The 12,244-nt window shown below is 45.7% G+C and overlaps 1 long non-coding RNA gene across 1 annotated transcript; it reads left to right on the forward strand.

The window, feature by feature from the left end:
• Nucleotides 1-517: 517 nt before the first annotated feature.
• LOC116446054 lies at nucleotides 518-11,353 on the forward strand. Its single transcript, XR_004241019.1, has 3 exons — nucleotides 518-683; nucleotides 7,350-7,354; nucleotides 11,344-11,353. It is a non-coding gene; the product is annotated as an uncharacterized LOC116446054 (long non-coding RNA).
• The last annotated feature ends 891 nt before the right edge of the window (nucleotides 11,354-12,244 follow it).

Here is a 12,244-nt window from a genome sequence, read left to right on the forward strand (position 1 = left end):
CAATCCTTCTGGATAAGGTCTGTGGGTGATGTTCTCTGGGATACTTTCACTCAGTTGTGTGTAGCACATTGCTTGTAAAATATTATCAAAGTGTGAATTCAGAGAGGAGAAACAAACTCTAGCCAGACTCTCAGAACTGAGCTGTATCTGCCATTTTGCTGAGAGACAAAACAGATATGATCGTAAGTCTGCAAATATGGCAAAAATAAGCAGAAGAATTTTTTTACACATGTGAAAAGGACTTAACCAGAAAAAAAAGGAAAGAAGTGAGTAGGGATATGGTAATGCAATACAGTAGGTCTGAAAGCTTCAGTACTAGAGTATTTTTCAAGTCAGACTGGCCAAGATACTAAGAAATCCTGCAGAGGGACTGGGTTTGTTTTAGCAGAAAGGACAGGAGGGAAAAGGAATGATGTATGATGCTGGGAAATCAGAACAAATTAGGTTGAAAAAGATCTCTGAGATCATTGAGTCCAACCTTTGACCGATCACCACCTTCTCAACTAGATTGTGGCATTAAGTGCTATATCCAGTCTTTTCTTGATCATCTCCAGGGATGATGACTCCACCACCTCCTTGGGCAGTCCATTCCAATGTTTAACAATATTTTCTCTGAGGAAATTCCTCCTGATGTCCAACCTGAACCTTCCCTGGAGCAGCTTGAGGCTATGTCCTCTTGTCTGGTTGATAGTTGCACCCAAAGCCTTTCCCTCACTCACTGAGCAGGTCACCTGGTCATAAAGTCAATCCAGTTGGTCAAGCAGGACTGCCTTTGTTGAACCCATGCTGGATGGACCTGATCCCTTGGTTGTCCTGTGTGTGCTGCATGATCGCACGCAAAATGATCTGTTTCATAACTTTCTCATGCACCAAGGTGAGGCTGACAGGCTTGTAGGATCCTCCTTCTGGCCTATCTTGTGGATGAGCATCACACTGGTGAACCTCCAGGCATCTGGGCCCTCCCCGGTTAGCCAGAACTGCTAATAAATGATGGAGAGTGGCTTAGAAAGCTCTCCTGCTGCTCCTCATCCAGTCCCACAGACTTGTGAGCATCTAAGTGGCTCAGCAGGTCACTAACTACCTCCTGGATTGCAGGACTTCTATTCTGCTCCCTGGCAATGTCTGCCAGCTCAGGGAGCTAGTTGCCCTGAGGAAAACCACTCTCAAAGACTGAGGCAAAGAAGGCATTAAGTACTTCAGCCTTTTCCTCATCCTTGGTGACACTGTTTCCTCTTGCATCCAATGAAGAATGTAGGTTTTCCTTGGCTCTCCCTTTGTGGTTAATGTACTTATAAAAACACTTTTTATTGTCATCTTTTACAGCAGTGGTCAGATGGAGTTCTAGCTGAGTTTTACCTTTCTAATTTTCTTTCTACATGACCTAATGGCATCCTTCTGCTCTTCCTGAGAAATCACAGAGATCCATTTTTTGATGTGTGCGGAAAGAGTGTCAGGTCCTTGGGTACTTTCAAAGACCTAAATGCTTTTTCTGGAGTACTCAGCTCTGATGGTCTGGGGAAGTTATTCCGTTTCCTGAGTGAGGATTTCTTGGAAAAGGAAATGTGAAGGACAGCACTGCATCTAACTCCCTGCTCTCCAAAATCTTCACATTTCCACAAGAGATGTGTCATTTTTTAGCTGTCCACTGAATGCCACCTCTCCATCCTACTCCACACCAGCCCATCAGCCTGGAGCTCACAGAAGTTGCTAAATCACTTAAGTGCTTAAGTAACACAAAAGAACATGCAGCACAGGAAAGGTTACCTGAAGCCAGCTTTCATCACCAGCTCTGTTTACCTGTCCAGCGCTTCTTCCTGTACTTCACTCCCCTAACTGAGCCTTGACCTGAAACAGCCTGTGTGTTTTTTAAAAACCTTCCACCCAAGTGAACAAGAAATCCTGCTGATTTCAGCATGAAGGAAGAAACTACTTAATATTAGCAATAATAATGAAAGCAGGCCCTACAAGTTTAGATTAAGCTATGGAAAATTGCACCAGTGACTCATTCTGCCTGGTGACTCCTCATTTATGATGCTGAGAAATACAGCTCTGCTTGGAGATGATCTTTGTATGTGCAGGTACAAAGAGCAAGGATAAAGCATGCACAACATCATCTTGCAGATGAGAAGAGAGAAAACCTGCAACACATGTTGGTGTAATGGGACAGTGAAGTGCAGCAGACCTGACCTCTTCCCAGGGTCTGTCCAGATTACAGTCTCTGTGAAATCATAGAACCACAACAGATCAATAACATCCCAGAAGCAGCTGTTGTGTATCTGAACAGCTGAGCAGTGCAGCCCATCTACTCAGAGTTTAGTACCTTAGTGTGCCCCAGCAGCACAGCATCAGGTGGAACAGGAGAGCTGAACAGGCAAGTGGTTATAGCATGGGGCCTGCAGAAGAGTGCTTCAAATCACAGACATAGAAAGAGAGGATTCATCAAAATGATTCTTAAAAAATAACAAGAAGTGGGGAAAGGTTTGGACAGCCCTTCCAAGCCCAAGAAGCAAAGAGTCATAGTCAAAGCCTTTGCAGTGTGCCTCAGAGCAAGGCTGCATGCCGTGGTTTCCCAGCAGCAGGGTCCTGTGCTGGTCAGTGCCTCACAGCAGTGGTCAGGAAAGCTGGGAGAGCATCGCTCAGCTGAAGGCAGGTAAGAAGGGTGGCAGGGCACCCAGTCCTGCCAGGATAGTGGGGACAGGGAAATGTGGTGGCAGCTGCTCCGCAGAGCAGGGAGGGAGCACCCAAGCACTGTAGAGCACTGCACTGGGGGTGGGAGCTGGGAAAAGCAGAGTGCTTTACCGGCTTCCACAAAAAGGGAATAAAACTGACAAAATGAGAGCCTTAATTGCAGAGTAGAGACTTATCATCCCCTCTGCTCTGTACCCCTGTGGGGATGTGCCACACAGATGTCTCTGACTGGGGTGGTTGCCAGCAGGGCTTTGCAGAGGCTTTGTCTCTGGGCTGTGCACTGGCAAAGAAATTATGGCTTTTATGTGCTCTCTAACTGCAATTGCAGCTCCAGCTTTATGTTCCTGCTTTGCTGGAAGACAGTTTGTTCCTCCTCTCCCTCATTTAGCCCTCCTGAGGAGCATAGGGGCATTATCACGGCCCAAATGACAGATGAGGAGAGAAAAGACTGATGAGTTAAAGCACAGATTTGACATTGGCAGCTGAGGTGAAGGTATCCCCATAACAGAGACAGGCATCATACCTGCAGGCAGAGTTTCTGGGAAACAAGAGAGCCAGAGGCAGCAGCTGCAGGGGAGGAATGTAACTGAGCCCACAGCATCACCATGTCCTTCCTTGGACACTTTCTGTGGTGCCTGGAGGAAGGTCACTCTCATGACAGCAGGAACTTTGGTCCTCCATACTGTTCAGCAAGACAGACAACTCGAAAGAAGGAGCACTTCAGTAGCCCCTGGGCATGTGAAATGAGCAGTTCAGCTGTCAGTGGGTAGAGATAAAGGTGCCCAAAGGACAGATGGTGTTGTGAAATTCATCCGTTTGTCAGAGGACAGCCCTGAACCTCAGAACTTCTGAACTGCTCACATCTCTTTTTGAAGGGCTAGTTTTTCACTGAGAAGCAAACAGGCAAGTGTGACTCACTCAGACATGAGCTCGACCTGGGGGTCGGAGGGTGTCCCCTTATCACTGCCCCCAGTGTTTCCCTCAGCCTGAGCACATTTTGCAAGGCAAGGGTAGATAGCACTGCCACTTTTACCACCTTACCTTTAGGGTGAGAGGAGGTGAGGCACTAGCTAATTAATTCTGTTCTGTCTTGGAACAGGAGAAAAAAAAGGAAGTGTTGTTGTAGGTCCCCCTGAGAATTACTTATTTTGGAATATCTGGCAAATTGGAAACATTCGGCTTCAGATTAAGTGAAATGTTTATTAGGTGGAAATCAAGTAATTTCCCTTGGGAGGCATTTTCTACAAAAGCCAAAGGAATCAGACAGAATGGCTGGATTCCTGAAAGAGCGGAAACTGTTCCCGGGCTACAGAGAGAGGTGGTACCGCTTGGGCTAAGCGGTACTAAGCACCTGGCCTTGGAACCCACTTTGACCTAGTAGTTACTGGAAGTGAAGAGGAGCAGCTTCAGCAGAGACAGAGGGCAGAGTAGCCCCGGTACTGGTTGTTCATCATGTAGGAGAGAATCCCAGGTTCGTGTCCTTCTATTTGCCCTAATTACTCTTCCTCTTACAGGGTCCCAATCAACAAGCCATCAGATATGCTCCCTGTGTATTTCAGGCTTCTCTTCTGAAGCCATCCCCCATTTCTACAACAAAACCTAATGCAGACCCCCTGGTAACTGAAGCACCTGGGCATCAGCCTTTGCCAAAGGAGGGGTCTCTTGGATGTGGGTCTCTCACACCAAAGGATCTTCTGCCCTAGTGGTTGGACTGGGAAACCCAACAGTAACTGCTAGCCAGTTCTGCATGGGAACCCAGTCTGAAAAATATGAAATATCCTGTTACAGAAACATCAGAAAATGGATCAGTCTACATTCAGCCATAGATAGACAAAACAATCTGCTTGTTTTTACATAAACTAATCAATCATTTTGAGCAATCGGGTACTGCAGTCTTTGGCAAAATTAAAACAAAATCTGGTAAGGTGGAGCAAAAGAAAGTAATATGCACATATTTCTGGATTTCATTTTTCTCATCTCTTTGCATTAATTATTCTTTCCTTTGGTCAGTGATGAAGATGGACACACTTTTTGACCACATGCAGCTTTGTTAGTAACATTTAAACAGGCAAACCACCTGTGTGCCAGAACCCAAAGTTGTGTGCTACCAGGCAGATGTGCAATGCTCCAAGAGACATGTGAGCAAAGCCTCCTATGTTCCAGTGGTATGTGGGGTCAACAAGGTTATTTGGGATCCATGAGGGTGCTGTAAATACTAGAGGGAAGAACAACCAGATTTTACATAAACAGTGTCAAGGTCCTTTTGTGTCAGCAGTCAGCACCTCAGAAAATTACCTCATGACAAAGTTTTCAGGGAGAGAAAGGTTCTGCACAGATTTCTAGCTTCCCTGACGCAAGTGCTTGCAACACACACTTACTGAACATGCACTTCTTCAGGGCCAATTTATGCTTGTTTTAATATCTTTTCCAAAATATCTTACTGGGGTCATGGGAAGTGCTACGCAGCCAAGTCAAGTGACAAGCATCAGCATGTTGTCAGCATGTGAAAGCAAAAACAAACCTTTTTTAAAGGAATTAGAGAGTCTAGTGACTGAGCTAATCTGAAACAGTTCCAAGAAAAAATGCTTCTGGTAAAGGAGAGAAACTAGAAGGTTTTACCTGCAGTTACTCCCCAAGGTGAAACTCCTCTGCACCCCAGATGCAAAGCCAAGCACAGCAGAGACAGCAACAGGATGGACAAAGCAGGGATCTGGCATCAGAACCTGCTATTTCCAGACTACACTGATTAGTCCATCATTTCTAGCACAGCCTCTGACAAAGCCAGCTCCCCACGTTGCCTTTGCCATCTGTAAAATCAGGAGAACAGGTGGATTTGTCTTATTTCCAAACCAGTAATGACCAACCCTCACAAGCTGTACTGTATTCCCACGCCTGGGAGACAGAAAGGTACTACTGCCCCCACTTTGAAAAAGAGGAGCCAAGAATAGGTGAAATGTAACTGTTTGCCCAAATTCTCACATAAAACTGATGACAGAGCAGCTGGCTCAAAACCAGTTGTCCTGTCCCTAGGTCAGGACTTTAATTCTTAACACTTTCCTCCAAGCCTGACCTGAGATTTGGTCTAGAAGGTAAATACTGATGGCTGTGGGTGAGCTTTTTGTTTTTCTTACAGGACTGCAGTTCTTGAAATTTTCTTCATTAAGATCTCGGTCTCTGTTTATTTATGGGCAACAAAATTGCACACAGAGAAACTCAAGCATCCCACAGCTAGTATAATGTCAGTATCACTTGGAAATGAAGGCAGTCAGCATGCCAAAGCTTTAGAGGCATAATATTTTAGATTTGATTTCAGTCTATAATAGGATAAGACTACATAGAATTGGGTCGTAGGATCTCTTTAGCCAACAATTAAACTTCCCCAGAGGTTTTGGTTCTCTGGGGTGGGGTTTTATTCAAGCACTAAATATGCCTGTGACCAAATTCCCAAGAAAGGAACATCTCCTGAATGTGGAAAATACTAACACTATTTTTTGTTGGTGCTGTTGATCTTCAAACTCATTCTGTAGAGACAGAACAGAGCAATACCTTATCAGAACCTGTAAAACAATTTTCTTTCTTGCAAAGAATTTTGGAAATGGCCGAATTTTTTCAACCCTTAGTCTCCACTGGATGAGCCTCTGGAGCCTGTGTGCAAGTAAACCTCAGAGTAAATTATATTTTATACAGCAATAAAAACAGCTGCTATCTAGGAGTATAGTGGTTGTCACAACACCTCCAGTCATCTGCTAAAAATTTCAGCAATGATAAGGTAGAAGTCAGATCTCAGGCTAGCTGACTAATAGGATTTCCTTTCTGCAGACATTTTCAATAGCTTGAAATGTAATTTCAAATAGGCATAAAAAAAGTTTGCAAGTTTCCTATGAAGCAGAAATCCTGTAAGATTTTATTTCAGAAATGCTGATACATACAAAATATTAGATGCAGACCAGGACTTCAGTAGCTGTTGAGTAAAATGACCACAGCTGGGTCTTTTTCCAATATCATGGCTGCTCAGCACTGAATGAGGACAGCAAATGTATTTGGAAGTGAGCAACAACAAAACTGAAGAGTGACATCAGCCTCACGCAAGAACCAAATTTCCAGGTTCTAAGGAACAAAATAAGTCCTACCTCAGCCAGCCAGAGCATGCCAGCCTGACCACAGGGCAGCAGTTCCTAGGCAAACCTCAGCAGCTTTGTTTCTGTGCAGTTCCCAGATCAAACATGTGATACAACAGGCAAGTTATCCAACACGAGACTGACAATTAAAATTTGTCAAACCACATATGTTTGTTTCCATGAAACATTTCTGCTTCAGCACATGCACATTTTCTAACTGCATCAGCTCTGTTGAAACATTCCTACTCGGTTCCTACTCAGCCTGTGGAAACAAGCTCTACTTAGTTCTGCTTGCTCCCAAAATTACAATTTCTTCTCATAAAAGCTACAGGACAGCTGTGATTAGGACCTTATCAAGATCCTTTGTGCATGCAAATGGACAGGCTAATTCTGTTACTGTTATTCATCAGCCGTAGCAAATTGTGTACATGTGCTCTCTTAAGCAGCTTGTCACGGTACTTAGAAACACACTGGCCCACACTAAACTGACCAGCTCTGCAACCCTTCATTAACTCCTGTGGAATCATAACCTAGCACAGATAGGTGCTGTTCAGAGCAGAGCCACAGAGATCAACTCTGTTTTGGAAACAGGCACCTGCACAGCCCATAAAAGCACAGCTAAGAAAGGAAAGCATGTTCCAATTAATCACTAATGACTGACTTTCCTTTGTGTTGAACAGACTATGCTGAACAAAGCAAACCTAGAGCTTGGAGTATTTAAACAAAAGCACGTAGTAGTGCGTTGAGAGCCTATAAAAGGAAGCAATATATAAGAAATCACATTTCTGCATGTTTTCACAGTACCACCTAGGAATGCACAGTACTGGGTACAGATCCAATATTGGGGCCATGGAGATCTCACACCTCAGTAGGCAACCTAGAAGGCATCAGATACTCTGCAAATTACTGAATTCTCTATTAGAGAGAATACAGTTCTTTCTGTATAACAGAAAACCCAGTCACTTCAGTCACTTTGGTTCCCACAATCAAAGAGGTCCATCAGTGTGTGAATACCATCAGGTCCCCACTGTCACAACAGTCCTCGCCAAGTCACTGTTGGCCATCAGGATGCTGGTACCCAGAGTAAAGACAGAAACATCGGGACAAAGTGATAGGGTCTCCTAGATACATGATTACATCTTCTCATATGGTATGGGTGGCTACAAGCAGAGTGTGCTCAATGATCTGCCCCCTTATGAGCAGCCCTCAGCCCAACTTAGGCAGAGTAGCCTAAATAGATGTGCCCAAGCACAGAACATCCCAGGAGATGGCCTCCAAACCCACACTGAGGTGACATCAGGGTGCTTTTCAAGGAGTCCTTCAGCTATGGTGTCACTTACACCTCTGAGTTCTCTTTGGAGCAGGGATTGTTTCCCATATGTAACTTGTATCAGGTTTGAAGCCTCTGGGTGTCACTGACATGGGGGTGACTTGGACCAAGAAGACCTTGGTCCAAGTAACTTCTAGTAACTTGTACTAGGTGCGATTAAGTAGATGCGTAAATGCACTGAAGAAATCACTGTGGCTCATTGCTGAGCAGGGGACAGATTTACTGACCTGTGCTCATCTGTACAACCCACGTAGCAGGCATAATGCTTCATCCAGAAGATAGAGCCACCATGAGAGATTTTCTCTTCCACAAGTTCAAACTTAGAAGAGTTAAAACAAAAAGGACCTCTGCCCCAGCTGCATAAATAAGAATATTTCCACTCAGAACAGAACTGAAATGGAGGTTAGATAAGCAAGGCCTTGGCAGCAGGAAAAACAAACAAAGCCAGTCCCTGCTACGCCCACTGAGAAGCAGCTTGTTTTGCCATGAAGCAGTTTGTCACACACGATCTGCAATGACTCACTGGCAGGCAAGAGCAACCCAGCTAGGTTTCTGTGAGCTCAGACAGGCGGAGAAATGGCTCCTGGTTAAGATGTTTCCAGTGCCGTGAAAGGAGGGCAAAGCTGCAGCCCATCCAGGCACACCACCAGGCAGATGTTCCCTGGGCAGAGGGCTAACCTGCAGGCTACCCTGGTTCCAATACACCATGTCAGTTGAGAACAGGAAGCCAGTTTAATCAGGCCATGTAATTCTCTGGCAATCCTCACTTCCCTTAAAGAGGTTTTCCACTAATAACAGTCCAGCTTGGCTCAGACAGTAGCAGGAAGCTGGGGTTCTTCTGCTGAGGTCTCAACACTGAGTTGAAAACAAGAGATGTATCAGACCTAGGCAGACATCAGAGCACTGACCTCCACACACCTCTCTAAGGGATCCCAGAGGTTTAGGAGAGAGCTCTGAGCTTGCCCCAACGCCCTCACAGAAATTACACTATTCACAGTCACTCACGGAGGAGCTTCAGCCCAGCAGCCTCATGCTGCTGACAGCAGCAGCACGGCTGTGCTGAGCCCAGCTGCACCCACTAACCTCCTCTGCCCTCTGGGACACCTTGCCGTTTTTACCTTGGGTAGGCTGGCTGATGAATAGCTCCTTGACTGAAGGGATGATTCAGATACAGCTCTAGCAAGAAGAAACTCTTGTGCTATGACAGCCACACAGAATTCAGCATCTCTGTTTTGTTGTTCAAGTGTCCTTTCCCCTCCTGCACCTCCCTCAGCTTTCTCCCTCTAATTTTATTCCCAGAGCCGAGCGATTGCTTTTAACAAAGATGGTTGAGTCATTTCCCAGCTCTGATGTGCCATCTACCAAATGCTTCAGATGACTGATGTCTTAAGAAGGAATCCAGCCTGTTCCCTTGCTGCACATCTTAAAGCCGCCAAAATGGAGCAATTATACCCAATTTCTGTGACAAAGAACAAGAAGTCCTGTCATTATCACAGCTTCCCCTTGGAAAGGCAGTGGGTGAGAGAAGGAAATACATGATCAGTGTCACAACAATAACAGGCTGATGCATGCCATGAACTGCAACCGGCTGTGAGTCTGCATTAGGAAGGTGTCTCTTCTTGCAGGCAAATAATAAAGCCTGAGAGACTGACCTGGGCATTACAGGAAGGTACCACTCTTCAGTGGTGGGCCCAAGGGAGCAGTGGTGTCCCTGCAGAAGACCCTCTGCCAGACAGCTGCCACTACACCTGTGGCCGGACTCTGGGCTCTCAGTACGGACTCCAGAGGACATTAGGCATGGAACATTTGACTCCCCACACCATGCAGCATGGGCTCAGCAGAGCATACACAGCACCTCCAGAACAGGCAAGGCAGCTCTCCGGGGAGGTGCATGACTCTGCTCTGACTTGTCAACACAACATCCACCTCTAACAGGGACAAAATTCTGTCAGACAGCTGCCAAGTAACCTTTGTATAAGGCTACAGAACATTTCTCTGTGGCTTCACATCCACCGCAGGGGAAAATGTGTACCTTTGGCTTTTATTCCCTCCTATACATAGTCCCATAAGGGATGCTGAAGGTTAAGAGAGGAATGGCCGTACCCCAGGCAACACTGGCATCACTTTCTTTCGTGGATTTTGGCAAGGCAGTGTAGACAGCACCTTGCTGGGTACTTCCCTGACTACCTCAAGCAACCAAAGACACACAGTGCATCCCTCCCTCCCCACACTCCTCGTGTTCATCCCCGTAACTCCCACACCCTTTCTCTGGCACTGGTTTCTCATGGAGGTAACTGACAGGCTGCTGCCTGGCTCAGAAGACCCCTGACATGCTCCAGTATGCCTCACAGCAGTGATGAGTCCTTCCCTGGGAACCAAGAGAGGAGGCAGCAGGCCCTGTTCTCTACGCAAGATTCATGTGCAGCAGGTTGGAGACCTCCAGCTTTGTTCAGCCATAGTGTGAGCCTGACAGATGAAGGAAGAACAAGTAGAAGAGAAAAGGCAAGTGGGCAAGTCACGCTTCTCAGACCTGAGCTTCTTTGCATGTCCCTTGTGTCTGAATGCATAAATAATACTTAGAACTTGGACACCATCACAAATTTCAACAAGAACACAGAAAATCTTTCACTTGCCTGACCACTCCCTTTGCAGGGGGTCTGTACCACTCCAAATTTTCCCTTCCTTCTTTCCCACCTCATTTTCTCTGCCCTCTCATTCTGCTCCCCACCCTTCTCTCTTTTCACAGCCTATAACTCTTCCAACTCATCACATGGACTCCTAAAACCCAGGATCCGTTACACCTGAATCAAGCGCTTTCTGTCTCATGGCTCCTCTCTCATGAGCCCAGCAAAGCCTCTTCCCCCACTGACTGCTGTCTCCAGTCAACACAGACGTGTTGCACACCAGTCAACCACTACCAACCACTGCTCCTCATCCTTTGCTGTTCTAAGTTCAAACCAAAACAATGTAACCGTGCAAGTCCGAAGCATATTTTCCTGCTCCCATCTAACAAGAGTTAGATGCTGTGATTTGCTAAGGTCTGATCCTGAAAGTCAAAGACCAGAGAGACCTCAGTTCTCCCAGTCATTTCCCGGCACTCAGCCTTCCAACTCTTGACTGGGTCCAAACAAAACAAACCAATGAGAAGGGCTTGAGCCTGCCCTTTTACTGATCCAACACTTTATATTGCTGAAACAAAAGTGTAAGTGAGAGCAGAATAAAGGTAAGGACCTACACTCAAGGGTCTGGGAAGCTGTATACTATTTGTATTGTTGGCAGGAGACTGGCTTTATAAGTAAGTCCGCCCATGCTTATGTTTTCAGGTTTGAGCCTAACCTATATTCCTTGGAAAAAAGCCATGCACACCTTCCCATCCACAAAGGAGAGTCCCAGGAAACAGCTCTTTCAGGCATTTTGGTTTTTTTAGCAGTATGAATACCCTTGGACAAAAGTCATCATTACTCTGTGGCAGGGTCACTGATCCAGCCTTGCCAAAAGTACAGCAAAGTCTTCTTTAAATTTGAGTGCTTGTCTCCCCAGAGCGAGTCTCTGCCTCAGACACCTCTGCCTGTCAACTCATTTCTCTGTTGTCATCCGAAAAAAGGAATAACAAGTGAAAATCACAAACCAGTGTGGCCTGGGAAAATTCTGACAGCTTGACAAAGGAAAGCAGAGGAAGTATCTACTTGTTTATACATTTTCAGATCTTTGAATAAAGATTCCCCTGAAAAAACATCGTGACTTCCTCTAACCAGATGAAGAAAAGAAGATGTCAGATTGTATCTCATCAGATTTTCTGGTGTAGATGCTAAACCAGGTATTTAGATGGATGATGCCATTCAATGACAGTAATGTCCCTTCTGAGAAGCATTACCTGCACTTAAAAACACAGACTAAACCAAACCCACTGAAAGAACAGAGTGTACAGAAACTACGTACCACCCACTCAGCCTTACAGATGCAAAACAACTGAACCCACAAGGAAGAAAACAAACAGGGAAGGCAGCCGGAGCACAATGCCTGGCTCAGGCAGCAGCAACTAAGCAGCAGCTGTATCACAGAGGTGGGTAAATGGCTGCACAAACACAGCCCTGAGCATGTGGTCCCC

This window comes from Corvus moneduloides, chromosome 6 (assembly GCF_009650955.1).
Source record: "Corvus moneduloides isolate bCorMon1 chromosome 6, bCorMon1.pri, whole genome shotgun sequence".
NCBI classification, from domain to species: Eukaryota; Metazoa; Chordata; class Aves; order Passeriformes; family Corvidae; genus Corvus; species Corvus moneduloides.